Source organism: Orcinus orca, chromosome 12, assembly GCF_937001465.1.
Source record: "Orcinus orca chromosome 12, mOrcOrc1.1, whole genome shotgun sequence".
In the NCBI taxonomy this organism is placed as follows: domain Eukaryota; kingdom Metazoa; phylum Chordata; class Mammalia; order Artiodactyla; family Delphinidae; genus Orcinus; species Orcinus orca.
The window spans coordinates 51,505,144-51,531,842 of NC_064570.1; the positions used below are offsets into that span (position 1 = coordinate 51,505,144).

Below are 26,699 nucleotides of genomic sequence, written 5' to 3' on the forward strand. Positions count from 1 at the left end.
CAATGAGAAGCCTGCTCACCACAACGAAGAGTAGCCCCGCTCACCACAACTAGAGAAAGCCCGCACACAGCAATGAAGACCCAGTGCAACCAAAAATAAATAAATAAATAAGTAAATTTATTTTTTAAAAAAAGATTAATTAAAAGTTAATTTGCAATTTTAATTGAAGATTAACTAGCTTCTTCCAACAAGGGTTGGAGTTGGTGGAATCACTAATAAACGGGCTTCCTGGTTGTTGTACAGGCTGATTTCTCTGTGTTGAACTGCTTTGGTCACACACATTTCCAAGTATGCAGAATGACTTTCGGTCAAGTTGACTAAAATAAGTTATGAATTTTATGATTATCTGTGCTGTACCTGGTCTGTTCAAAGATAAATACTAAATGTGGTAAAGAGTCAATTTTAACTGCTTAATAAATGTTTAAGCAGTATAACAGTATAACATTTACTAAAAATATCAAATATTGACTAAAGCTAAAGTAAATATGACTTGAATTAGCAGTGTACTGACCGGGTGGTCAAAAGAACTGAATAAAACAGGTGGTGATTATAGAGAGATTACAGAGTACATAAGAAGAAATTTAATAAACCTCTAACCTGAGTATCAAAATCCATTAATTTTTAAAACATCGTTTTTGAAGACTGGGTTTCATTCCTGATTATCTTTACCAGAAGGAGGACTGCAGGAAGGCTTTAGTGAAAAGATGAATTTCCTCTCAGAATCCTCCAACTCATAGCATTAGACATGGTAACTCAGTATGTTTAGTACTTGCATGTTTATAAAATTAGAAGACTTTTGTTATACACATTTCTGGGATCCCTTAATAAAAATCTTGTTTCCATATTCAGTGTCTTCGGAGGAGTTTAGTACTAGGACTATTTAAAGAAATCACTCAGCTGAACTAAAAGTTGGCAGTAAATTGGGAAGTCAAGTTGACTGTGCTGTCATCAGAGGTGAAGGCTGGCTGAAGTCTCAGCATTTAGTTTGTCGTGGGATTTCATGAATTATTCCCACACTTGCATAGTGTTGCAAACACAATAAGCATTCAAGAGCATGTGTTTAATGATTAAATGGTTTTTATATGCACTCCCTGTTGACCTCTGACGTGAGGAATCATGCCCTATTTTAAGACTTTCATTTTTATGTCGTTGCCATAAGAATTCTTCTCCACCACCCCCTGCACTTAAGTCATACTATCATTCTCCCAACACCCATGCACACTTGCCCTCCAAAACGTTGCTCACATTGGGCCCTCCTCCTAGAATCCTTTCCTCCCTACTAGCCCTAATCTTGTCCACCTCTTAAGATGGCAGGTCAATCCCGAGATCATGTGAAGCTCTCTTCTACCCACTGTGACTTAGACTATTTATCCCTACCTTCCTTGCTTTTCATTTCTGTGCTGGCTTCCCTGGAGAATCCCAGGAGAATTGTGGACTATCAATGTCAATCTAGCTCCCAAACACCCAGGAGCATCTACAAAAACTGGTTGTGTGAGTTTGCTAAGTGTCGGTAACCATGTGCCACTTGAGGGAGCATAGCGGGTTAAACAACAGAAATGTATCATCTCACAGTTCTGGAGGCTAGGAATCTGAGATGAAGGTGTTAGCAGGTGTCAGAGTGTTCCTTCTGAGGGCTGGGGGGGAGACCCTCTTCCAGGCCTCTCTCCTGGCTTCTGGTGGTTTGCTGCCATCTTTGGGCTCCCTTGGCTTGTGGATGCATCACCCTGATCTCTGCCTCTTCACCTTCACTTGTTGTTCTCCCTGTGTGTGCGTCTGTATCTGTGTCCAAATTTCCCCTTTTTATAAGGACCCCAGTCGTGTTGTGTAAGGGCCCACCCTAATAACCTCATTTTAACTTACTTACATCTGTAAAGACCCTGTTTCCAAATTAGGTCCCATTCTGAGGTGCTGGGGGTTAGGACTTCAGCATATCTTTTCTGGGGAGAAACAGTTCAACCCATAACAGTGGCCCATGTGAGAAATGGCTCCATCGCAAATTTACCCTGGTGCATTGGAGCCTTTGCCCTCGTGGCTTTTTGTTCGGGGTTTAAAGGGAAAAAACACTGAAGGTTTCTCTCTATATGGATTCATTTTTTTTCAGTTCAGCTTATCTCTCTTTCTCTTTTATTGTGGTATAATTGATTTATAGTATTTATAAATTTCAGGTGTGCAACACAGTGATTCACAAATTTTAAAGGTTATATTCCACTTATAGGTATTATAAAAGATTGGCTCTATTCCCTGTGCTGTACAATATATCCTTGTAGCTTATTTATTTTATACATGTTTGTATCCTGTGAGAAGTGCACTCCCCTCTCGTTATCAGAGCTATGGGGGCGCCCCCTGTGTGAGTTGTGTGGGTCCTTCTGCTGTGGTGGACTGCTTATGTGGGTGATCTATCTGGTAGGCTTGCCTGGTCCCCGGTCCGTTTGGTGCCAGGCCCTGCATTATGCAGAGGCTGCTGGTTGGCAGGGCTGGGTCATGAGGCAGCTGGCTATGGAATCACTGGTGGGGGGGCAGGTCTAGTGCTGGCTTACTGGTGGGTGGAGATGGGCTCCAGGAGACCTTTGGGCTGGTGCCCGCCCACTGGTGAGTGAAGTCAGGTCCTGGGGCTAGTGGTGGCCCACTGGTGGGCAGAGCTGTATCCTGACGTCTGGCTGCAGGGCCCTGGGGTCCCAGAGCTGCTGTTGGATTGCCGGTGGATGGGGCCTGTGCCCGACACAGGTGGCAGTGGGGTCCAGGGTGTCTTGAAGCTTGTGCTGGCCGGCTGGTCCTAGGGCTGGTGCTGGCCCGCTGGTGGGGGACTGTGGCTGCAGTCATCCCACCATTGGGGTCCACCTGCTGGTGCGTGAGGCTGGTCATGAGGCTAGAGCAGGCTCACTGGTGGGTGGAGCTGAGACCCAGAGTCTCTGGCTGCAGGGCCCTGGGCGCCCTGGATCTAAAGCCTGCACATTGGTGTGCATGGCCGGGTTTGGACCCTCTGTTGGGCAGGAGTGGCTGTGGGCTCAGAGGGTCTTGAGGCAGGCTGTCTGCCGGTGGGGAGGGACACAGCCCTACCCAGTTAGTTGCTTGGCCTAAGACGTCCAGGGCTTACAGGTGTTGGTCAAGGGTGAGGCTGATTCTGGTACTAATAAGCTAAAGGGAGGATTCCAAGATGGCTTCTGCCAGCACCAGTGTCCACGTGGTAGAAGGAGCTCCCCAGAATGGCTTCTGCCAGTGTCTGCGTCTCCAGGGTGAGCTCCAGTTGCTTCCTGCCTCTCTGGGAGACTCTCTAAGATCAGAATGTCAGTCTGACCCAGGCTCGTTTCAAATGACTGCCTCTGCCCTGGGTCCCAGACTGTGTGAGGTTTTGTGTGAGCCCGTTAAGAGTGGAGTCTCTATTTCCCACAGGCCTCTGGCTCTCCTGAAAGTAAAAGCCTCACTGGCCTTCAAAGCCGTACATACGTCTGAGGGCTTGTCTTCCTGGTGCGGGACCTCCGAGCTGGGGAGCCCAGTGTGGAGCTTGGACCCCTTGCTCCCTGGGGAGAATCTCTGCAACTGTGATTATTCTCTCTTTCATGGAGTGCCCACCCTGGGGACGTGATCTTGACTATACTGCAACTTTCCATCTCCTACCCATCTTATCGTGGTTCCTTCTTTATGTCTTTAGTCGTAGAAGATATTTTCTGGCAGGTTCCAGGCTTTTTCACTGATAGTTGTTCTGTAAATAGTTGTAATTTTGGTGTGCTTGTGAGAGGAGCTGAGCTCAGGGTCTTTCTACTCCACCTTCTAGGCCAATCTCCCTCTATGGCTTCTTAGTCCTTGTGGCCTGTGCTGCCCAGACAGTGGTTTCACGTTTCAGCTGCTTTAGAGGATGGAAAACTACAGCCTTGAGGTGACCTTCCTGGGGCCCCAAAAGTGATTTTGTGTGTACTGAAATAAAATGGGATATTAACATCTTAATTTTATTTACAAAGACTAATCATATTACTTGATGGGCCATAGAGCATAAAAGCTAAGACTGTGGGCTCTGGAGCCAGATAGCCCAGGTTCAAATCCTTGGTCTACCTCTTACTAGGTGTGCAACCTTGGGCAAATTCCTTTGCCTCTCTGTGCCTCAGTACCCCCATCTATGCAATGGAGATAATGATAGACCTAACTTCATAAAATTGTTGTGAAGATTAAAAGACTGAGTACTCCTTAAGCTTCTAGCAGTGTCTGGCACATGACTAGTGCTCAATAAATGGAAGTTGCTGGTATTATCACCCTCTATGTGTCCTTTCCTGTGCTTGGTGCTGGGTCTACAAAGCTGAAGGCACAGTCCCTGTCCTTCCTAGCTTATGCTAGGAAGTTCCAACTATTAGTTGGAATTGAATATTCCAACTCCTCTATGACTGGCACTTAGCTGGTTTGTTTTGTAGTTGCCCATGACAGGAGGGGGAACTCTTCCTGCTGGGAAGAGTTGGGTGAAAGGACCTAGCAAAGGGCCTCAGCCAGGACACTGTCCTGGTCCAGGAGCCTGATGGGAGCCAAGTCATCATCACCTGCCAACTGCCTGTGACAGGGCCTCTGCCAGCGGGTCCACCCATAGTTGCCACCCACTTGGCCGGCATCTAGCACTTCACCCACCATTGCCCAGTGGGATCAACTCCTAAAAGAATTCTGACTTCGATTCCGATGAAGAAGGGGGAGTTTTCCCACACCAACAAGCAATTGTCAGACACTAGCTGGGTGTCCTAAAATTTAAAATTTGAAGTCTTAAGAATTGCAATTCAGGAGACACAGATTTGGGTAAAAGTGAAAGAGTGTTCTGGGGAAGAGACAGAGCTAAGGGCTTATGCAAAAGCCATGAAGTTGTGCTCTGATGCAAGAAAGGAAATAGTTGTCCTTAAGGGGTGGCCATGACAAGTTGTTTTAGGGTAAAGTTTGGATAAGTGTCTTGAGTTTCTGTCAGCTGTGCTGGATATCTTTGTTAGCACAGTAGGTATCAAAAGGTCAGAATCCATCCAGAATCCAGGCTGAGACGTGCACACTTCCTCAATGGCCTTCTAGTTCCATTTTAGAGAGCTCTCTTAGCAATACCAACTCCATTTTGATTTTCCTTTCACACTACAAGCCAGGAAGAGGGCTCTTACCAGACACGGATTTGCTGGCTCCTTGATCTTGTACTTCGCAGTCTCCAGAAATGTGAGAAATAAATATTTGTTGTTTAAGCCACCCAGTCTATGGCTTTTTTGTTACAGCACCCTAAACAGACTAAGACAGAAGGCTTCCCAGAGAGTTCTTGAGCTGAGCCTTAAAGAGTGAGGAGGCTTTTGACAGGTAAATGGTGGGGAGGAACAGAGGCCTGATCTTAGGGGAACTGCAGCCATTTCAGTCGGCTTGAAGGTTAAAGAGAAGAATGGTCAGAGGTGAGACCATGAAGGGATCACAGTATCAGGGCCAGGGGTGGGGCTTTACTAAGAACTTTGTGCTTTGTGTTTATTTATTGGGACTTTTTGGAAAAGTTCTGAAGTGGTTAAAAAAAACAGTTTTATTTTTTGACAGATCACACAGGCTTCTGGGTATTGGATGGATTGGTGGTAGGGGAGGGAGTGGAGTGGGCTGAACACCGAGCCAAAAATGGAGGTAAAGAGACCATTTAGGAGGTGTTTGTAACATCAAGACATGAAGTATTAAGTATTAAGAACCTGAGCTAAAGTAGTGTCACCCTGGGATTGGAGAGGGAGGGACCTATTTAAGAGACATTTAAGGTGTAGCCATGGCAGGACTTAAAGAAGATTGAATACAGAAGAAAAACGACTCCCAGTTTTTTGGTTTGGATGACAGGATATGTAATGTTATCTATAACCAGGACAACATATATGGGGAAAGGAACCAATTTAGGGAACAGGGAGATAAGAACTGGCAAAGACAATACATTCTCAATTAGAGTTCTTACCGTGCCTGTTATGGATTCAGTTGTGTCCCTCTGAAATTCATATATTGAAGTCCTAACCCCTAGTCCAGCAGTGTGTGGCCTTATTTGGATATGAGATCTTTGCAGGTGTAATCAAGTTAAGATGAGGTCATGAGAATGGTTCCTAATTCAATATGACTCTACCCTGATAAAAAGGGGAAGTTTGGACACGGAGACAGACATGCACACAGGGAGAACACCACGTGAAGATGAAGGCAGAGATTGGGGTGACGCATCTGTAAGCCAAGGAACTACCAGAAACTAGGAGAGAAACCTGGGACAGGTTATTCCCCAGCACCTCCAGAGGGAGCAGGGCCCTGTCAGCAGCTTGATTTTGGATTTCTGACCTCCATAACTGTGAGACAATAAATTCCATTGTTCTCAGCCAACCAGTTTTTGGTACTTTGTTATGGCAGCCCTAGCAAACTAATGTAGTACCCAATGTCTATCCAACTGGAGATGTCTGGGAACCAATTGATGCACAGGTCTGGAGTTCAGGAAACAGCACTAGGCCACTGATGGAGTCAATCATCCATCCCCCAGGGTGGTGGGCATAGGACATTTCTATCTGGCTGTCATCCCTTCTTTTGCTGAACTACTTCTCTGCCACTTTGTGTGGTCTTAGTGGGACTGACAGTTATGGCACTGTCTTCTTCAGACTGTAGACAGTCTGTCTGTAGCAGGAAAAGAATGTGGCAAGCACTCAAAGAGAAACCAAAGCAAGTGGTGATAAGAAGTGGTCAGAGATAAAATGTCCTGGTAGTATTGAGTCTTGGGTTCTAGCCCCTGGGGCCAAATTCTTGCAGATCTTGTAGGAATTCTGTGAGCTCCCCTAGCCACCCCAGGCCCCGACCCTTCATCCATTTATATATGAGGCAATATGTTCTTCATCTGCTTCTGTGAGTTTGAGTTGTCATCTGCCTTCAAAAGAATACAAGTGTTAATCAAAATCATGAGAGTGGATGAGGCAGTACATGTAAAGTGAGAAAATAATAAGGTCAAGACAGAACTCTGGGAACCCCAAGGAGGAGGAGGCCAAGAAACGTTCATATGAGAGGTGGGACTATACAGAAGATAAGGGAGCAGAGTGTTTCACGATTCTAGAAGGGAATGTGAAAAAGAAAAAGAAGTGTCACATATAACAGAACTTGAGTCAAGTAAAGGAAAAAAACAGTCATAGGATTTGTACCCTAGAAAGCTTAGTTATCTACTACTGTTTATCTTATTTAGATACACTTACTGCATGTCATTACTGAGTTAACCATTACCATATAATGAATCACTCCAAAATTTAGCAACTTAAAACAACAGACATTTAATATGTTATGCAGTTTCTGAGGGTCAGGAATCCAGAATTGGCTTAGCTGGGTCGTTCTGGCTCAGGGTCCCTCATGGGTTTGTGGTCAAGTTGTCAATCAGGGCTACAGCCTCTGAAGGTTTGACTGGGCCTGAGGATCAACTTCCAATATGGCTACTCACATGGCTCTTGGCTGGAGGCTTCAGGTCCTCCCCTGTGGGCCTCTCTAAGGGACTGCTCAACACATACAGGCACACCTCATTTTACTGTGCTTTGCAGATATTGCGTTTTTTACAAATTGAAGGTATGTGGCAACCCTCTTCAAGCAAGTCTATCAGCACCGTTTTCCCAGCAGCACTGGCTCACTTTGTATCTCTGTGTCACATTTTGGTAATTCTCGCAATATTTCAAACTTTTTCATTACTATTATATTTGTTATGGTGACCTGTGATCAGTGACCTTTGCTGTTACTGTTGTAATTGTTTTGAAGTGACACAAACTGTGCCTGTATATAAGACAGTGAACTTAATCTATAAACACGTGTGTTCTGGCTGTTCCACACACTGGCCATTCCCCCATCTCTCTCCCTCTCCTGGGGCCTCCCTTTTCCCTGAGACACAATATTGAAATTAGGCTACAATGGCCTCTAAGGTGTTCAAGTAAAAGGAAGACTTGCACGTCTCTCATTTTAAATCAAGCACTAGAAATGATTAAGCTTAGTGAGGAAGGCATATCAAAAGCCGAGATGTGACTTTAGCCTCGAACCAGTTAGCTAAGTTGTGAATGCAAAGGAAAAGTTCTTGAAGGAAATTATAAGTGCTACTTCAGTGAACACACAAATGATAAAGAAAGCAAAACAGCCTTATTGCTGATATGGAGAAAGTTTTAGTGGTCTGAATGGAAGATCAAACCAGCCACAACATTCCCTTAAGCCAAAGCCTAATCCAAAACATGGTCCTAACTCTCTTCAATTCTATGAAGATTGGGAGAAGTGAGGAAGCTGAATAAAAGTTTGAAGCTAGCAGACATTGGTTCATGAGGTTTAAGGAAAGAAGCCGTCTCCATAACATAAAAGTGCAAGATGAACCAGCAAGTGCTGATGTAGAAGCTGCAGCAAATTATCCAGAAGATCTAGCTAAGATAATTAATAAAGTTGGCTACACAAAACACTAGGTTTTCAATGTAGACAAAACGGCCTTATATTGGAAGAAGATGCCATCTAGGATTTTCATAGCTATAGAGGAGAAGTCAATTCCTGGCTTCAAAGCTTCCAAGGACAGGCTGACCCTCTTGCTAGGGGCTAATGCAGCTGGTAATTTTAAGTTGAAGGCAATGCTCATTTATTATTCTGAGAATCCTATGGCCCTTAAGAATTATGCTAAATCTACTCTGCCTGTACTCTATAAATGTAACAACAAAGACTGGATGAGAGCACATTTATTTACAACATGTTTTGCTGAATATTTTAAGCCACTGTTGTGACCTACTTTTCAGAAAAAAAAGATTCCTTGCAAAATGTTACTGCTCATTGACAATACACCTGGTCACCTGAGAGCTCTGATGGAGATGTACTGTACAATGAGATTAATGTTGTTTTCATGCCTGCTAACAAAATATCTGCTCTGCAGCCTGTGGATCAAGGAGTAATTTTGACTTTCAAGTCTCATGATTTAAGAAATACATTTTGTAAGTCTGTAGCTGCCATAGATAATGATTCCTCTGATGGATCTGGGCAAAGTAAATTGAAAACCTTCTGGAAAGGATTCACTGTTCTAGATGCCATTAAGAACATTCATGAGTCATGGGGAGAGGTCAAAATATCAACATTGACAGGAGTTTGGAAGAAGTTGATTTCCAATCCTCATGAATAACTTTGAGGGGTTCAAGACCTCAGTGGAGGGAGTAACTGCAGCTGTGGTGGAAATAGCAAGAGAACTAGAATCAGAAGTGGAGCCTGAAGATGTGATTGAATTGCTGCAGTCTTAGGATAAAACTTTCACAGATGAGGAATTGCTTCTTACACATGAGCAAAGAGTGGTTTCTTGAGATGGAAGCTATTCCTGGTGAAGATGCTGTGAAGATTGTTGAGAAGACAACAAAAGATTTAGAATATCACATAAACTTAGTTTACAAAGTTGTGGCAGGGTTTGAGAGAATTGACTCCAATTTTGAAAGAAGTTCTACTGTGGGGTAAAATGTTGCCAAACAGCACTGCATGCTACAGAGAAATCCTTCATGAAAGGAAGAGTCAATTGATGAGGCAAATTTCATTATTGTCTTATTTTAATAGATTGCCACAGCTACCCCAGCCTTCAGTAAGCACCACCCTGATCAGTCAGCAGCCATCAACATCCTCCACCAGCAAAAAGATTATGACTCACTGAAGGCTCTGATGATGGTTAGCAATTTTTATTTAGCAATGAAGTATTTTTTTAAATTTAATTAATTAATTAATTTATGGCTGTGTTGGGGCTTCGTTTCCGTGCGAAGGCTTTCTCTAGTTGCGGCGAGCGGGGGCCACTCTTCATTGCGGTGCGTGGGCCTCTCACTCTCGTGGCCTCTCTTGTTGCGGAGCACAAGCTCCAGACGCGCAGGCTCAGTAGTTGTGGCTAACGGGCCTAGTTGCTCCGCGGCATGTGGGACCTTCCCAGACCGGGGCTCGAACCCGTGTCCCCTGCATTGACAGGCAGATTCTCAACCATTGCGCCACCAGCGAAGCCCACAATGAAGTATTTTTTAATTAAGGTATGTACTTTTTAAAGACATAATGCTATTTCACACTTAATAGACTACAGTATAGTGTAAACACAACTTTTATATGCACTGGGAAACCAAAAACTTCATGTGACTTTATTTGGTGTTTGCTTTATTGTGGTGTTCTGAAACCAAACTCATATTATCTCTGAGGGACATCTGTAGCTTTCTCCATGGCTCCATGGCAAGTGATCCAGGACAGAACTGTAGTCTCTTTACAACCTAATCTTGGAAGTGATAACCCACCATTTGTGCCATTTTCTGTTCACTTGAAGCAAGTCACTAAGTACAGCCCACACTCAAGAAGAAGGGAATTACACTCCACCCCTTTAGGGGAGAAGTATCAAAGAATTTGTGGATATATTTTCAAAACCACTTCAGAAGCCTTGGGTGATTTCTACCAGAGCTGTGTCAGGAAATTGGGTGGAAAGAAACGTGACCGTGTGGGCAGTTGAGCGAGGGGAAGGCAATTCAGCTCTTTCTAGAAACTTGACTGTAAAGAAAAAGAGGTATAACTTCATTGTTAGAGGAGGAAGATTTTTTAAACCTCATATAATATCTATTTGTTAGCACAGTGCCTGTATTTTTATATAGCCCCCCAAATATTTTTTTTTCACACACACACACACACACACACACACACACTGTATTTTATTTTTACAAGAGATAAATAGACTGACACCAAGCATTGTAAGTGGATGACCACAACGAAAGCAACAATGATTGCAATTACCAAACAGGAAACACACTCATACTATGTCATAATATTGACATTCAGTCCAGTAATCCTCCACTGTAACAGCTCCTTTACTTTGCAGTGAAAATTGATATGTATATTTTTTGCTTCTGAGTCCTTGTGGGATTTTTTTTTAATTCAAACAGAAAGTCACAAAAGTTATAATCATCCTCATCAGTTCACTCAGTCCCATGTAATTAATTTTTTCATCTTGATCTTTTGTTAGCACTTTTATGAGTTCATCAGTTTTCCATTAGAGTTCTGAAAATGCTTATTCATTCAGTTCAGCAGTATAGTCAGTTACCAGAAACCTGTACTTGTCAGAGTGTTTTCCATGAATTCCTTGAAGATGAAACCCTTTCATAGGAACATATTTGCAAAAGCATCAGAGTGCACCCAGAACTATCTGTAAATGACAAAAGACTTAAAAATGACCACGGGGGCTTCCCTGGTGGCGCAGTGGTTGAGAGTCCACCTGCCGATGCAGGGGACACGGGTTCGTGCCCCGGTCTGGGAAGATCCCACATGCAGTGGAGTGGCTGGGCCTGTGAGCCATGGCCCCTGAGCCTGCGTGTCCGGAGCCTGTGCTCCGCAATGGGAGAGGACACAACAGTGAGAGGCCCGCGTACCGCACCAAAAAAAAAAAAAAAAAATGACCACGGTTAAAGATTTGAGGAAAGTTCATAATAATGCAATTGACAAGGAAATTTAGTTATTTCTGAGATATACATTTTAAAGTAATAACTAGAATTATGACTTATAACATTATACCAGAACATATAAGATTTTTAGAAATTTCATGTAACGTCTGAAACATTTATATTAACATATTTCCATACAAATAACCCAAAGAAAGTTTAGTATTAGTTGTTTTGTTTGTTTATTTGTTTGGTTTTTTACACTGCAGGTTCTTATTAGTCATCAATTTTATACACATCAGTGTATACCTGTCAATACCAATCACCCATTTCAGCACACCACCATCCCCACCCCACCGCGGTTTTTCCCACTTGGTGTCCATATGTTTGTTCTGTACATCTGTGTCTCAACTGCTGCCCTGCAAACCGGTTCACCTGTACCATTTTTCTAGGTTCCACATACATGCGTTAATATACGATATTTGTTTTTCTCTTTCTGACTTACTTCACTCTGTATGACACTCTCTAGATCCATCCAGGTCTCAACAAATGACTCAATTTCGTTCCTTTTTATGGCTGAGTAATATTCCATTGTATATACGTACCACATCTTCTTTATCGATTCATCTGTCAATGGGCATTTAGGTTGCTTCCATGACCTGGCTATTGTAAATAGTGCTGCAATGAACATTGAGGTACATGTGTCTTTTTGAATTATGGTTTTCTCTGGGTATATGCCCAGTAGTGGGATTGCTGGATTATATGGTAATTCTATTTTTAGTTTTTTAAGGAACCTCCATACTGTTCTCCATAGTGGCTGTATCAATTTACATTCCCACCAACAGTGCAAGAGGGTTCCGTTTTCCCCGTACCCTCTCAGCATTTGTTGTTTGTAGATTTTCTGATGAAGCCCCTTCTAACTGGTGTGAGGTGATACTTCATTGTACTTTTGATCTGCATTTCTCTAATAATTAGTGATGTTGAGCAGCTTTTCATGTGCTTCTTGGCCATCTGTATGTCTTCTTTGGAGAAATGTCTATTTAGTCTTCTGCCCATTTTTGATTGGGTTGTTTGTTTCTTTAATATTGAGCTGCATGAGCTTTTTATATATTTTGGAGATTAATCCTTTGTCTGTTGATTCATTTGTTAATATTTTCTCCCATTCTGAGGGTTGTCTTTTCGTCTTGTTTATGGTTTCCTTTGCTGTGCAAAAGCTTTGAAGTTTCATTAGGTCCCATTTGTTTATTTTTGTTTTTATTTCCATTACTCTAGGAGGTGGATCAAAAAAGATCTTGCTGTGATTTATGTCAAAGAGTGTTCCTCCTATGTTTTCCTCTAAGAGTTTTATAGTGTCCAGTCTTACATTTAGGTCTCTAATCCATTTTGAGTTTATTTTTGTGTGTGGTGTTAGGGAGTGTTCTAATTTCATTCTTTTACATGTAGCTGTCCAGTTTTCCCAGCAGCACTTATTGAAGAGACTGTCTTTTCTCCATTGTATATCTTTGCCTCCTTTGTCATAGTTTAGTTGACTATAGGTACGTGGATTTATTTCTGGGCTTTCTATCTTGTTCCATTGATCTATGTTTCTGTTTTTGTGCCAGTACCATATTGTCTTGATGACTGTAGCTTTGTAGTATAGTCTGAAGTCAGGGAGTCTGATTCCTCTAGCTCCGTTTTTTTCCTTCAAGACTGCTTTGGCTATTCGGGGTCTTTTGTGTCTCCATACAAACTTTAAGATGATTTGTTCTAGTTCCATAAAAAATGCCATTGGTAATTTAATAGGGATTGCATTGAATCTGTAGATTGCTTTGGGTAGTATAGTCATTTTCACAATATTGATTCTTTCAATCCAAGAACATGGTATATCTCCCCATCTGTTGGTATCATCTTTAATTTATTTCAACAGTGTCTTATAATTTTCTGCATACAGGTCTTTTGTCTGCATACAGGTAGGTTTATTCCTAGGTATTTATTCTTTTTGTTGCAATGGTAAATGGGAGTGTTTCCATAATTTCTCTTTCAGATTTTTCTTCATTAGTGTATAGGAATGCAAGAGATTTCTGTGCATTAATTTTGTATCCTGTAACTTTACCAAATTCATTGATTAGCTCAAGTAGTTTTCTGGTGGCATTTTTAGGATTCTCTATGTATAGTATCATGTCATCTGCAAACAGTGACAGTTCTTCTTTTCTAATTTGTATTCCTTTTATTTCTTTTTCTTCTCTGATTGCCATGGCTAGGACTTCCAAAACTGTGTTGAATAATAGTGGTGAGAGTGGACATCCTTGTCTCGTTCCTGATCTTAGAGGAAATGCTTTCAGTTTTTCACCATTGAGAATGATGTTTGCTGTGGGTTTGTCATATATGGCCTTTATTATGTTGAGGTAGGTTCCCTCTATGCCCAATTTCTGGAGAGTTTTTATCATAAGTGGGTGTTGAATTTTGTCAAAAGGTTTTTCTGCATCTATTGAGATGATCATATGGTTTTTATTCTTCAATTTGTTAATATGGTGTATCACATTGATTGATTTGTGTATATTGAAGAATCCTTGCATCCCTGGGATAAATCCCACTTGATCATGGTGTATAATCCTTTTAATGTGCTGTTGGATTCTGTTTGCTAGTATTTTGTTGAGGATTTTTGCGTCTATATTCATCAGTGATATTGGTCTGTAATTTTCTTTTTTTGTAGTATCTTTGTCTGGTTTTGGTATCAGGGTGATGGTGGCCTCACAGAATGAGTTTGGGAGTGTTCCTTCCTCTGCAATTTTTTGGAAGAGCTTGAGAAGGATGCGTGTTAGCTCTTCTCTAAATGTTTGATAGAATTCACCCGTGAAGCCATCTGGTCCTGGACTTCTGTTTTTTGGAAGATTTTTAATCACAGTTTCAATTTCTTTGCTTGTGATTGGTCTGTTCATATTTTCTGTTTCTTCCTGGTTCAGTCTTGGAAGCTTATACCTTTCTAAGAATTTGTCCATTTCTTCCAGGTTGTCCATTTTATTGGCATAGAGTTGCTTGCAGTAGTCTCTTAGGATGCTTTGTATTTCTGCAGTGTCTGTTGTAACTTCTCCTTTTTCATGTCTAATTTTCTTTTCTTTTTTTTTTTTTTTTTCAGTACGCGGGCCTCTCACCGTTGTGGCCTCTCCCGTTGCGGAGCGCAGGCTCAGCGGCCATGGCTCACAGGCCCAGCCGCTCCGCGGCATGTGGGATCTTCCCGGACCGGGACACGAACCCGCGTCCCGTGCATCGGCAGGCGGACTCCCAACCACTGCGCCACCAGGGAAGCCCTTCATGTCTAATTTTATTGATTTGAGTCCTCTTCCTCTTTTTCTTGATGAGTCTGGCTAATGGTTTATCAATTTTGTTTATCTTCTCAAAGAACCAGCTTTTAGTTGTATTGATCTTTGCTATTGTTTTCTTTGTTTCTATTTCATTTATTTCTGCTCTGATCTTTATGATTTCTTTCCTTCTGCTAACTTTGGGTGTTGTTTGTTCTTCTTTCTCTAGTTCCTTTATGTGTAAGGTTAGATTGTTTATTTGAGGTTTTTCTTGTTTCTTGAGGTAGGCTTGTATAGCTATAAACTTCCCTCTTAGAACTGCTTTTGCTGCATCCCATGTTGTGTTTTCATTTTCATTTGTCTCTAGGTATTTTTTGATTTCCTCTTTGATTTCTTCAGTGATCTCTTGGTTATTTAGTAACGTATTGTTTAGCCTCCATGTTTTTGTGTTTTTTACTTTTTTTTCCCTATAATTCATTTCTAATCTCATAGCATTGTGGTCAGAAAAGATGCTTGATATGATTTCAATTTTCTTAAATTTACTGAGGCTTGATTTGTGACCCAAGATGTGATCTATCCTGGAGAATGTTCCATGCACACTTGAGAAGAAAGTGTAATCTGCTGTTTTGGGATGGAATGTCCTATAAATATCAATTAAATCTATCTGGTCTATTGTGTCATTTAAAGCTTCTGTTTCCTTATTTATTTTCATTTTGGATGATCTGTCCATTGGTGTAAGTGAGGTGTTAAAGTCCGCACTATTATTGTGTTACTGTCGATTTCCTCTTTTATAGCTGTTAGCAGTTACCTTTTGTATTGAGGTGCTGCTATGTTGGGTGCATATATATTTATAAGTGTTATATCTTCTTCTTGGATTGATCCCTTGATCATTATGTAGTGTCCTTCCTTGTCTCTTGTAACATTCTTTATTTTAAAGTCTATTTTATCTGATATGAGTATAGCTACTCCAGCTTTCTTTTGATTTTCATTTGCATGGAATATCTTTTTCCACCCATCACTTTCAGTCTGTATGTGTCCCTAGGTTTGAAGTGGGTCTCTTATAGACAGCATATATATGGGTCTTATTTTTGTATCCATTCAGCAAGCTTGTGTCTTTTGGTTGGAGCATTTAATCCATTCATGTTTAAGGTAATTATCGATATGTATGTTCCTGTGACCATTTTCTTAATTGTTTTGGGTTTGTTTTTGTAGGTACTTTTCTTCTCTTTTGTTTCCCACTTAGAGAAATTCCTTTAGCATTTTTTGTAGAGCTGGTTTGGTGGTGCTTAATTCTCTTAGCTTTTGCTTGTCTGTAAAGCTTTTAATTTCTCCATCAAATCTGAATGAGATCCTTGCTGGGTAGAGTAATCTTGGTTTTAGGTTCTTCCCTTTCATCACTTTAAATATATCATGCCACTCCCTTCTGGCTTGTAGAGTTTCTGCTGAGAAATCAGCTGTTAACCTTATGGGAGTTCCCTTGTATGTTATTTGTCATTTTTCCCTTGCTGTTTTCAATAATTTTTCTTGGTCTTTAATTTTTGCCAATTTGATTACTATGTGTCTCGGCATGTTTCTCCTTGGGTTTATCCTGTTTGGGACTCGCTGAGCTTCCTGGACTTGGGTGGCTATTTCTTTTCTCATGTTAGGGAAGTTTTTGAGTATAATCTCTTCAAATATTTTCTTGGGTCCTTTCTCTCTCTCTTCTCCTTCTGGGACACCTATAATGCGAATGTTGTTGTGTTTAATGTTGTCCCAGAGGTCTCTTAGGCTGTCTTCATTTCTTTTTATTCTTTTTTCTTTATTCTGTTCTGCAGCAGTGAATTCCACCCTTCTGTCTTCCAGGTCACTTATCTGTTCTTCTGCCTCAGTTATTCTGCTATTGATTCCTTCTAGTGTAGTTTTCATTTCAGTTATTGTATTGTTCTTCTCTGTTTGTTTGTTCATTAATTCCTCTAGGTCTCTGTTAAACGTTTCTTGCATCTTCTCGATCTTTGCCTCCATTGTTTTTCCGAGGTCCTGGATCATCTTCACTATCATTATTCTGATTTCTTTTTCTTGAAGGTTGCCTATCTCTACTTCATTTAGTTGTTTTTCTGGGGTTTTATCTTGTTCTTTCATCTGGTATATAGCCCTCTGCCTTTTCATCTTGTCTATCTTTCTGTGAATGTAGTTTTTGTTCCACAGGCTGCAGGATTGTAGTTCTTCTTGCTTCTGCTCTATAGCTCCCCAAATATTAAAGCTTGAATTCAATATGGGTTGAATAAATTTGGAATTGGGAATGCTTTTTCCCACAGAAATGCCTTCCATAGGAAATGGAGCAACCCCACAAACACCTATTAACCTATGTCATATCTATGGTACAGTATGGTGCCAGTGCTATTGTAGGATACACCACCATTTGGAACTCACTGTTGTGTAGGATCTGTCACCAGGTAGGACCCATTGTCCATTTCCACAAAGATCCCCAAGGGCACCACTAGGGAGAATGCCAAACACAAGCAGAACCCATTATAGGGAGACACGTTCATTGCGTAGACCTCAATGTTATATAGAGTCTGCTATCATCTTTCTATGAGAAAATGTCCTCTTGGCATTCCAGCTGGCCATCAACTGGAGCCCTTCTCCATCTCCTGGGCTCCAGGTGGCCCTTCCTTGAACTTAGGTCCCTGGTGGGATTGTGTCTTCACAATGAGGGAAAGGAATAAAGGTGCAATGTGAGAAGGAAAGGAGATGAGGGAAGCAAGACTGACGTGAATTGAAAACTTTATGTGCCCATCATTTGGATTCTCACTGTAGTCTGGAGAAGTGGGTCTTATTTTCCCATGTTAGAAACTGAAGAAACTGGGGCATGGCTGTAAAATATTGGCCACTTGTACAGCTACCTACCCAAATAATAATAAACTATAATGGAAGTATTAGAGTTAGTGGTATAAGGGAGCCCGCTCAAACCAGCTCGTGAGAGCTGATTGCATGTATCATTTCCCAGCTCTGCCTTCAGTGACATCACATTGGTAGCCTGATATCGGCCATGGTGGGAGTGTTTACACCACGGAGATCAACAAATGTTACTGATTCTTTTCCCCCATGGAGCCAGTTGTTAAGCATTTACCAGCACACTACTGGTTACAGTCCAAATGTGGGGTGAAATATTAGTGAAATCTAATTGCTCATTGAAGAAATGGTGACAACCCAATTGGTGAGGAGGGACAGTGGCAATGGTGCAGAATTCCACCATCCTGAATCAGGCAATGACAACGAAGTCCCTCGATGCAACTGTGAGGGATATAATGTCCTCTTTCATCTCTACTTCCTGCCCACTTTCTGCATGTGCTGTTCAAGTTGGGGTGTGAGATCTGTGGTGAGATTGAGGAAGTAGACGGTTTGGGGAACAGGCTGGGGGACCTTCTCTTTGGAGGAGCTAAAGAGGTAGCTTGCTTGGAGATTGAGAGCTGTGGTCTCCATCTGACAGGGCTAAGTTGACCTTTGTCCCAGGAAGAGATTATGAACTAATTATTAATTATGAATTAAAATGTTTTTCCCTTTTGGGGTCTAGACCTACAAAGTTTTTATACCCAGTTCTCTTATAAAAAAGAGAAACTCCCAATGCTCCTCTGTTGGATTCTGGACCCTGAGAAATCTGTGGTTTTCTAGAGAGTGGAGACGTGGAGGACTCTGTTCAGAGCCCTCTGCCCTCACCAGCCCCTCTGATTGCTCTAGTCTAATATTAGGAATTCAGGGCAGACAGAAAACATTTTAAGACTTGTCTGTCCAGCGGCTCTGAGGGGAGAGCAGCCTGGGTTGAGCTAGGAGGAAGCTGTGGGTTTCCATTACTAACAGTTTTCAGGCCCATTGCATAAGACTTTACTCTGCTTTTTCAAAGCCTTTACTGTACTGTACATAGTTACCCAAGAGGCCCTTCTTGCAGTCACTGTTAACACCAGCAACTTCACTCACGACCTCACTTGTTTTCCCTGGGAGTAAGCTTGCAGGCTATTTCTTACTTTTAAATTAGGGAATCAGAATATGCTTTCAAATACTAATGTGAAAAAATTTCGAAGGATGTATAAGAAACTGATTCAGTGGATACTCCTGGGGTATTGGACTGGAGATCCAATATGCTTTATATACTTATCCATTTCTGAACTTTTTCAATTTCTTTTTTCCCTTTTATTATTAAATACTGCAGTAAGTACCTGTGAAGCCACCATCGCAAACAAAAACGCTATGATCTTTCTAATAATTTACATGTAACCATATGGTTCTCTCATTCCATCTTATCTCCCTGCCACTGCCCCAGCCATTATCATCTTTGCTGGGAATTAATCTTTCTCTCGCTTTCCTTTTTATAGAGTTTTATTGCAGCTAATGGATTCCTAAAAATTATGTCTCTTTATTGTCATTGTCTTAAATTTTATGAAAGAGGAATAATATTTCAAGTAAAATTTTGGCATTTGTGTTTGCTAGTTACTATTTACTGAATTGTTGAGATTCATCCAGTTGTTTGGTTCATTCATTTTGCTTGCTGTCTAAATGGTTTTTTGTTTTTTTGATTTTTTTTTTGCTGTACACGGGCCTCTCACTGCTGTGGCCTCTCCCGTTGCGGAGCACAGGCTCCTGACGCGCAGGCTCAGGGGCCATGGCTCACGGGCCCAGCCACTCTGCGGCATGTGGGATCTTCCTGGACCAGGCACGAACCCGTGTCCCCTGCATCGGCAGGCGGACTCTCAACCACTGCGCCACCAGGGAAGCCCTGTCTAAATGTTTTACCAAGAGTATTTTGCACATTTTTAACAATAAGTAGTTTAAATTTTTAAAAAGTTAATATAATTATCAAAAGAAATATTATGTGTGTTAAAAGATTAGACAATAGTATTTATATAATCTTTCAGTGGGAAGTAATATTGCTCTTCACCAATTTCAGATCGTGGATTTTTGAGGTCCAGTCTTTATACCTTAATACACTCCTTTTTCTCTCGTTCTGCTTTCTCATCAAGAAGTCAAGCTTAATGGAGGTGTTATGCGAAATGTAACATACCAGAAATAACTTGAGGACAGTATAAAGACATCATGATTTGCATGACTTGTATAAAGTTTTCATTTTAAAGATACCAAGGAATCTTTCAACTTTATACATGTTTATGCTTTGCAAAATATTATATATCTTAGAGTAACTAAGCAGCTAGCATTTTCTCTCCCCTTAATCTACTCCGAACCCTTGTCCGGGAGGAAACACTTTTCCTCTAAACTCTTAGGTTTAGTTCTTGGAGGCCTGCAAATGAAACTGGCAAAAGACACATAGCCAGAGGTAAGACAAAATTTAATCACATAGTATTTTTTTTTAATTTGTTTTATTGATATATAGTTGATTTACAATGTGTTAATTTCTACTGTACAGCCAAGTGATTCAGTTATACATATATATACATTCTTTTTCATATTCTTTTATTTTTTTATATGTATTTTAAAATTTTATTTTATTTATTTATTTTTGTCTGCGTTGGGTCTTCGTTGCTGCACGTGGGCTTTCTCTAGTTGCTGCGAGCGAGGGCTACTCTTCATTGCGGTGAGGGTGCTTCTCGTTGCGGTGGCTTCTCTTGTTGCTGAGCACGGGCAGGCTTCATTAGCTGTGGCACCTGGGCTCAGTAGTTGTGGCTCATGGGCTTAGCTGCTCCACGGCATGTGGGATCTTCCCAGACCAGGGCTTGAATCTGTGTCCCCTGCACTGGCAGGCGGATTCTTAACCACTTCGCCACCAAGGAAGCCCCCATATTCTTTTCTATTATGATTTATCACAGAATATTGAGTATAGTTCCCTGTTAATCACATATTATTATTAATGTATGTACAGGAGCTTACAGAAAAATGTGACTCAAAGGGACAGTTAAAAAAATTGGGGCTTATATACCCTCTTAGTAGAGGAAGGGGAGAGGGAGAGCAACATTTACAGGAAAACCTGACTTTCTGCCAAGATAAAATGAGCCCTCAGGAGAGTAGACGGGAGATGTGATCATTTTGTGACAATGTCTGTTTAAGTGTGTTGTGAGACTTCTCATCTCCACTTGCTCCTGGGGGAAGGGATTTATGACAATTGAATTTCTTTACTTCTTTGGCTCTGCTTTGAGGCAGATAAGAGATTTCAGGAACTCAAATGGCTTCTGCTCAAAATAATTTTTCTGCCACAGTGGTGTATTCTGGAACTCTTTCTACACGCCCCCCCAAACCTGTACTAACAGATTGTTTGCAAAATTGTCACAAAAATTTCTGAATTAACTCTACTCTTTGCCATTTTTAACATGTGTTTGGTGAGGTATACTGGAACACTCTTCATTTGTAATTCAAAACAGTATTCGACAGAGTCTTATGCATATCAGTGCTAAAGAAATTATTTCTGATATCTATGGCAACAGTGGGTAGAACTGTCTGGAAGGGCTTTCTAGGGCCTCTAGGCTTTTCCCAGAAACCCAGTTACTCTTGGTTGGCCTTCCTTGTGACCTTTACCCAGGAAAAGGCCTGAGGCTTCCACAGCCGCCTGAAAGAGCCAGCCCCCTCCCAAGGCACCTGACACAGAGACTTCTGGTAAATGCCTAAAGGTGAAAGCCGGCTCTCTTCCCCTGGAGGGGGCATTGGGGGATGGCAAGAGATAAGAAGTTTCTAGGAAGAAAAGAATAAAAGGGGGGACAGTGAGGGGATAAAGGACTTCAGTTAAGAGGTAAATGAGAAAAGCATTTTCTGCCAACAAGTGAAAAGTGAAGAAAATAAAAGTAAGATTGCTTTAGGGTCAGGGCTAAAAACAACCGGGCAAAAAGAGACTTAACTTCTGTGGTAGAGGGTTTCGTAACAATGAGGGAAGACCCAAAAGTAATCCATGATATTGGGCTAGGAATGCCCAGAACAAGGTCTATTGTGGGTACCAGAGAAGACAGCTGCCCCTGTGGGGGGATTTCAGAGGCACCAGTGAAGCTCCCTGACTCTTAAAAGCTTCAGTTATTTTTTATTTTATTAAAATAAAATTTATTTATTTATGGCTGCATTGGGTCTTTGTTGCTGTGCGTGGGCTTTCTGTAGTTGTGGCGAGCGGGGGCTACTCTTCCTTGCGGTGCGTGGGCTTCTCGTTGCGGTGGCTTCTCTTGTTGTGGAACGCGGGCTCTAGGCACGTGGGCTCAGTAGTTGTGGCTCGTGGGCTCTAGAGCGCAGGCTCAGTAGTTGTGGTGCACGGGCTTAGTTGCTCTGCGGCATATGGGATCTTCCCAGACCGGAGCTCGAACCCGTGTCTCCTGCACTGACAGGTGGATTCTTAACCACTGCGCCACCAGGGAAGTCCCGACTGCAGTTATTTTTGGTGACCTGCACAAGGCCTGTGGCTGAGGGGCAAGTGGAGCAGAAACCAAGCATGCTCCAAGAGCGCTTCCAGCAACAGCAGGGAGGGAATCTTTGCTGGGGGGTTGTGTGCGCACAGAGAAGTAGTCTTTTTCTAATTCCTAAGAAGCTCCTTAATTCCTGAAAGAGAATCCGTAAAGAAAGGGCTATCCCACCTTGCAGAGCGCCTTTGTGCAATGATTTCCCTCAAAGGTTTGGCAGAAAAGCTACATTATTTTTTTAAATAAGCAGATAGATTGTAGAGTATAAAATCCACATGAATTTTAAACAGTCAGCACAGATTTTAAAATAAATTTCTTGTAAGAAAGTAAAATATTTAAATTTCTAGCCTCTGAGGACAGCCATAGACCTACTCCCCTGGCTTTCTTGGAATAGTAAGTCGTTCACGGTCTTCTGCTTTTGGGGTTATTTCAGCAGAGAAGTTTGAGAACAGGCTTTAGCAGAACCAAATGACACTATCAGGCAGTGAGAATCACGGAGAAGGAGGTTCTCAAGCCCAGTCTGGATGTCCAGAAAGGGCTTGGATTGTTGAGGGCAGCTGGCTGAGATGACTGACTTTGGGTCTTATTGCTGGTGAGGACCCAGAGCCCTGAGAAGTGAAGTGATATGTCTGAGGTCACACAGCTATTGGCAGAGATAGAACTAGAACCAAGATCTCCTTGTGATAATAGGAAGCAAAGCTCTGTCTCTTATTTTACTCGGCTCCAGGTACGAGGATAAATATATTCTTAGTTACATTTATACCTAGATGAAATAAAACCTTCAGGGCTAAAACTTTCTTTGAAGTGTGACTGTGTGGCATTCCAATCATGGATGAAATGAGATCTTCACTATTCATTCATTCATTCACTCATTCAACAGGCATTAATTGTTTGCCTGTTGTATGCCAGACATGTGTAGGTGTGGGGAATAAAGATGGATTATTTCCTCTCCTCAAGAAGTGTGAAGATTAGAATGGGAGACACAGCAGCCTAAGGGGGTTGGTGACAGCCCATCATGACACACCACGATGTGTGTGGGACAGCCATGGAGAGGGTTCTAAGGAAATAAAAAAAGGAGGTTATCTAACGCAGTCAGATGTGGGTCAGGGACATCCTTTCAGATGTGTCCATTTATAAAATAGTAAGGGTATGGTTGCTGGACTGGAATTTACCTTTCGACAGTACAGTTTACTCTGCCAGAGTTCCTGAACTATTTTGAAGAAACATGGCAGTGAGCTGTCCTTGTATGTTCATCTCACCAACTGTTTAGATTGGCTGGCCTCTGTGGGCCACTCGATGGAAACAGCTTGTAACCTTCAGACATTATGATCACATGTGGCACCAAGATCCTTCTTCACGATTCATCTCCTCAAGGCCCTCACCTCTTGTTCACCCTCCTCGCTGTGACTCAGACACCGCAAGCACACTCCCACCCCAGACCTTTGGGTTGACTCCCCGCTCTGATCACTTGCCCACGTATCCCCATATGTTCCTCAGGCTCCAGACGCGCAGGCTCAGTGGCCATGGCTCACAGGCCCAGCCGCTCCGAGGCATGTGGGATCCTCCAGGATCGGGGCACGAACCCGTGTCCCCTGCATCGGCAGGCGGACTCTCAACCACTGCGCCACCAGTGAAGCCCTCAAATGTCCTTTTCTTAAAAATTTATTTATTAATTTTATTTGTTTCTGGCTGCGTTGGGTCTTTATTGCTGTGCGCGGGCTGTTCTCTAGTTGCAGCGAGCGGGGGCTACTCTTCGTTATGGTGCGCGGGCTTCTCATTGCGGTGGCTTCTCTTGTTGCAGAGCACGGGCTCTAGGTGTGTGGGCTTCAATAGTTGTGGCTCACGGGCTTAGCTGCCCCGAGACATTTGGGATCTTCCCGGACCAGGGCTCGAACCTGTGTCCCCTGCATTGGCAGGTGGGTTCTTAAGCACTGCACCACCAGGGAAGGCCCATCAAATTTCCTTTTAATCGGGAGGGCTTTTCTGACCACCTCGTGAGAAACAGTGACAGCAACCTGTAGTGGGTTGAGTGGTGGCCTCCCTAAAGGTATGTCTACATCCTAACCCCAGAACTCGTGAAGGTGACCTTATTTGGAAAATAGGTCCTTGCAGATGTAATTAAGTTAAGGATGTTGAGATGAGGGTGCATCGTCCTGGATTATTTGGGTGGACCCTAAATCCAATGCCAAGTGTCCCTGTAAGAGAAAGAGGGAGATTGGAGACCAACAGTAAGAAGGACAAACATGCAGACAGAGGCAGAGAGTGGAGTATGTGGCCACAAGGAATGCTGACAGCCCCCAGAGGCTGAAAAGGGGCCCTCCCTGAGAGCTTCTGGAGGAAGCAAGGCCTTACTGATAATGTTGATGTTGGATTTCTGGCCTCCAGAACTCTGAGAGAATAAGTTTCTGTTATTTTAAGCCATCAAGTTGGTGGTAATTTGTTACCACTAACTAATGGCAGCCACAGGAAACTAATATGCAGCCCCACCCTTGCCACTCTCTGTTCCCTTTACCCTTCCTTTCAACAAGGTGTACCCTTACCAGCACCTGACATGTTATATCTCTATCTATCTATCTATCTATCTATCTATCTATCTATCTATCTATCTATCTATCTAAATTTGTTTATTCTTTATCTTGAATGCAAACCAAAGGCTTTGTCTTTGTTCACGGCTATCGCCAGCAGCTAGAACAATGCCCAGGACACAGAAGATGCTTGGTGGTTACTGAATGAATAGATGGATGACCTGTTGGAGTCTGAGGCTCTGTAGACACTTGGAGTTACTTTTTCATCCTGTGTGTAACTGAGCAGACAAAAGGATCCCAGTTCTGGTGATACGGAGTTGTATAGTGGGGAGGTTCAGTGATGGAGAGATCTGGATTTAAGTCATGGCTCTGCCAGTTATTAGCTGGTGACTTTGGGCTCAGAACCTCAGTTTTGTTAACAGCAAAATAAGTTTTTACTTTCCAAGGTTGCCATAGGGCTGCAGGTTCATAGAGTGGCTGGCTGAGCACCGGAGGGGTGGTGCTCAGTATGGTTCCCTTTCTCCCCCGTTCATCGTCCTAAGACTCACAGTAGAGGCAGGAAGGCTTTCCTCTGTGGGCCCATTTCCTCCTGCATCAGTCACTTAGGTTCCTGAACACATCACATCCTTCTAGGACTAGGCTTTACCATGCTTTTTAAGGGTAGGATTTCCTTAACTGAACATAGTAAACCTGATGATTTTCTGTTATGAGATGATGGGCTCCATATCGCCTTGAATTTCCACCTTTGGACACTAACTCTTACACCCACTTCATTCTATTAGCCTTTGTGCTGTGAAGAGAAACACAGAGACCTTTTTATACCTGCACCATTATGGTGGTTGCTGGCATCCATCAGTGTTAGAGAGGAAGGGACAGCCTCTCAGAGCTTGGCCTGTAGGGATAGCCCTTTGGTGAATAGCGATGGTAAAATTTATATGTAGTAGGATCCCAATTTCGTTTGTAAAAGATTACACACACACACACACACACACACACACACACACATATACACTCACAAACATGCACAACTGATCTAGTTCTCTTTCTCAAAAATACTGGTTGGAAACCAATATTAGAATATTGGTTGAAATATTCTGAAATATTAGAAATAGTAGTTATTATATCTACATTCTAGGGCTGTTGAATAAAGCATGCTTTCTTTTTTTTTAAATTTATTTATTTTTGGCTGCACTGGGTCTTCGTTGCTGCGCGCGGGCTTTCTCTAGTTGTGGCGAGCAGGGGCTACTCTGTTGCGGTGTGCAGGCTTCTCATTGTGGTGGCTTCTCTTGTTGCAGAGCATGGGCTCTAGGAGCGCGGGCTTCAGTAGTTGCAGTACATAGGCTCAGTAGTTGTGGCACGTGGGCTTTAGAGTGCAGGCTCAGTAGTTGTGACACACGGGCTTAGTTGCTCCGCGACCCGTGCGATCTTCCCGGACCGGGGCTTGAACCCGTGTCCCCTGCATTGGCAGGCAGATTCTTAACCACTGTGCCACCAGAGAAGCCCAAAAAGCATGGTTTTAATGTTTTTCTTGATACTTGCCTTCATTTTCAAAATCTAAATTGAAGATGTTTCTAATTCATTTTTCTGTCAGCTAAAACCCCAGGCCTTGCCTTTGCAATTTCATCTCTAGAACTGGTTTGGAATATAAATGCCAAGGTTAGCTTCAGTGCCAGCAACTGGGGATTTCTGCTAGTTTCTGGCTGATAGTGTGCAAGTTGTGTTTCTCGTTTTGTTTCTTTTCTTAAGCCATCATTCAGACACCAGACTTCCATGGCAACGAGGAATAGCAACAACTATTGTCTATCAGGAATTTTAGCCAGGATTACTTCAATCTGCTCCTCAGTTTTTGCAATCTCGTTGGTTCCTTTAATGAGAACTTTTCTGGAGGTATTATGCAGACTTAATTTAAAGCATTGATTTCATCACACTTTTTAAGCTTCTGGTTAAAAATAGAATATCTCACATAATTCCCAAGGAAAGTCAGTGCTGTCCAATCTCACTGATAATTCATGAGGGGCATTTGAATGTTCCAATAGAAAAGTGCAGGAATCCAATGGACGTTTCCTAAGTTATCGTTCCTTAAAGGAGTTTAACGCCTTATCTTTGGCAACTGTGTGGACCTGAACCAGTTAAACTTAATCCAATGGAGATAAATTTGATTTTGCATGAAGGGCA

The 26,699-nt window shown here is 42.3% G+C and overlaps 1 pseudogene; it reads left to right on the plus strand.

Moving 5' to 3' along the window:
- Positions 1-26,699, plus strand: part of LOC101277396 (60S acidic ribosomal protein P1-like) — a 267,203-nt pseudogene that overhangs the window by 146,791 nt on the left and 93,713 nt on the right.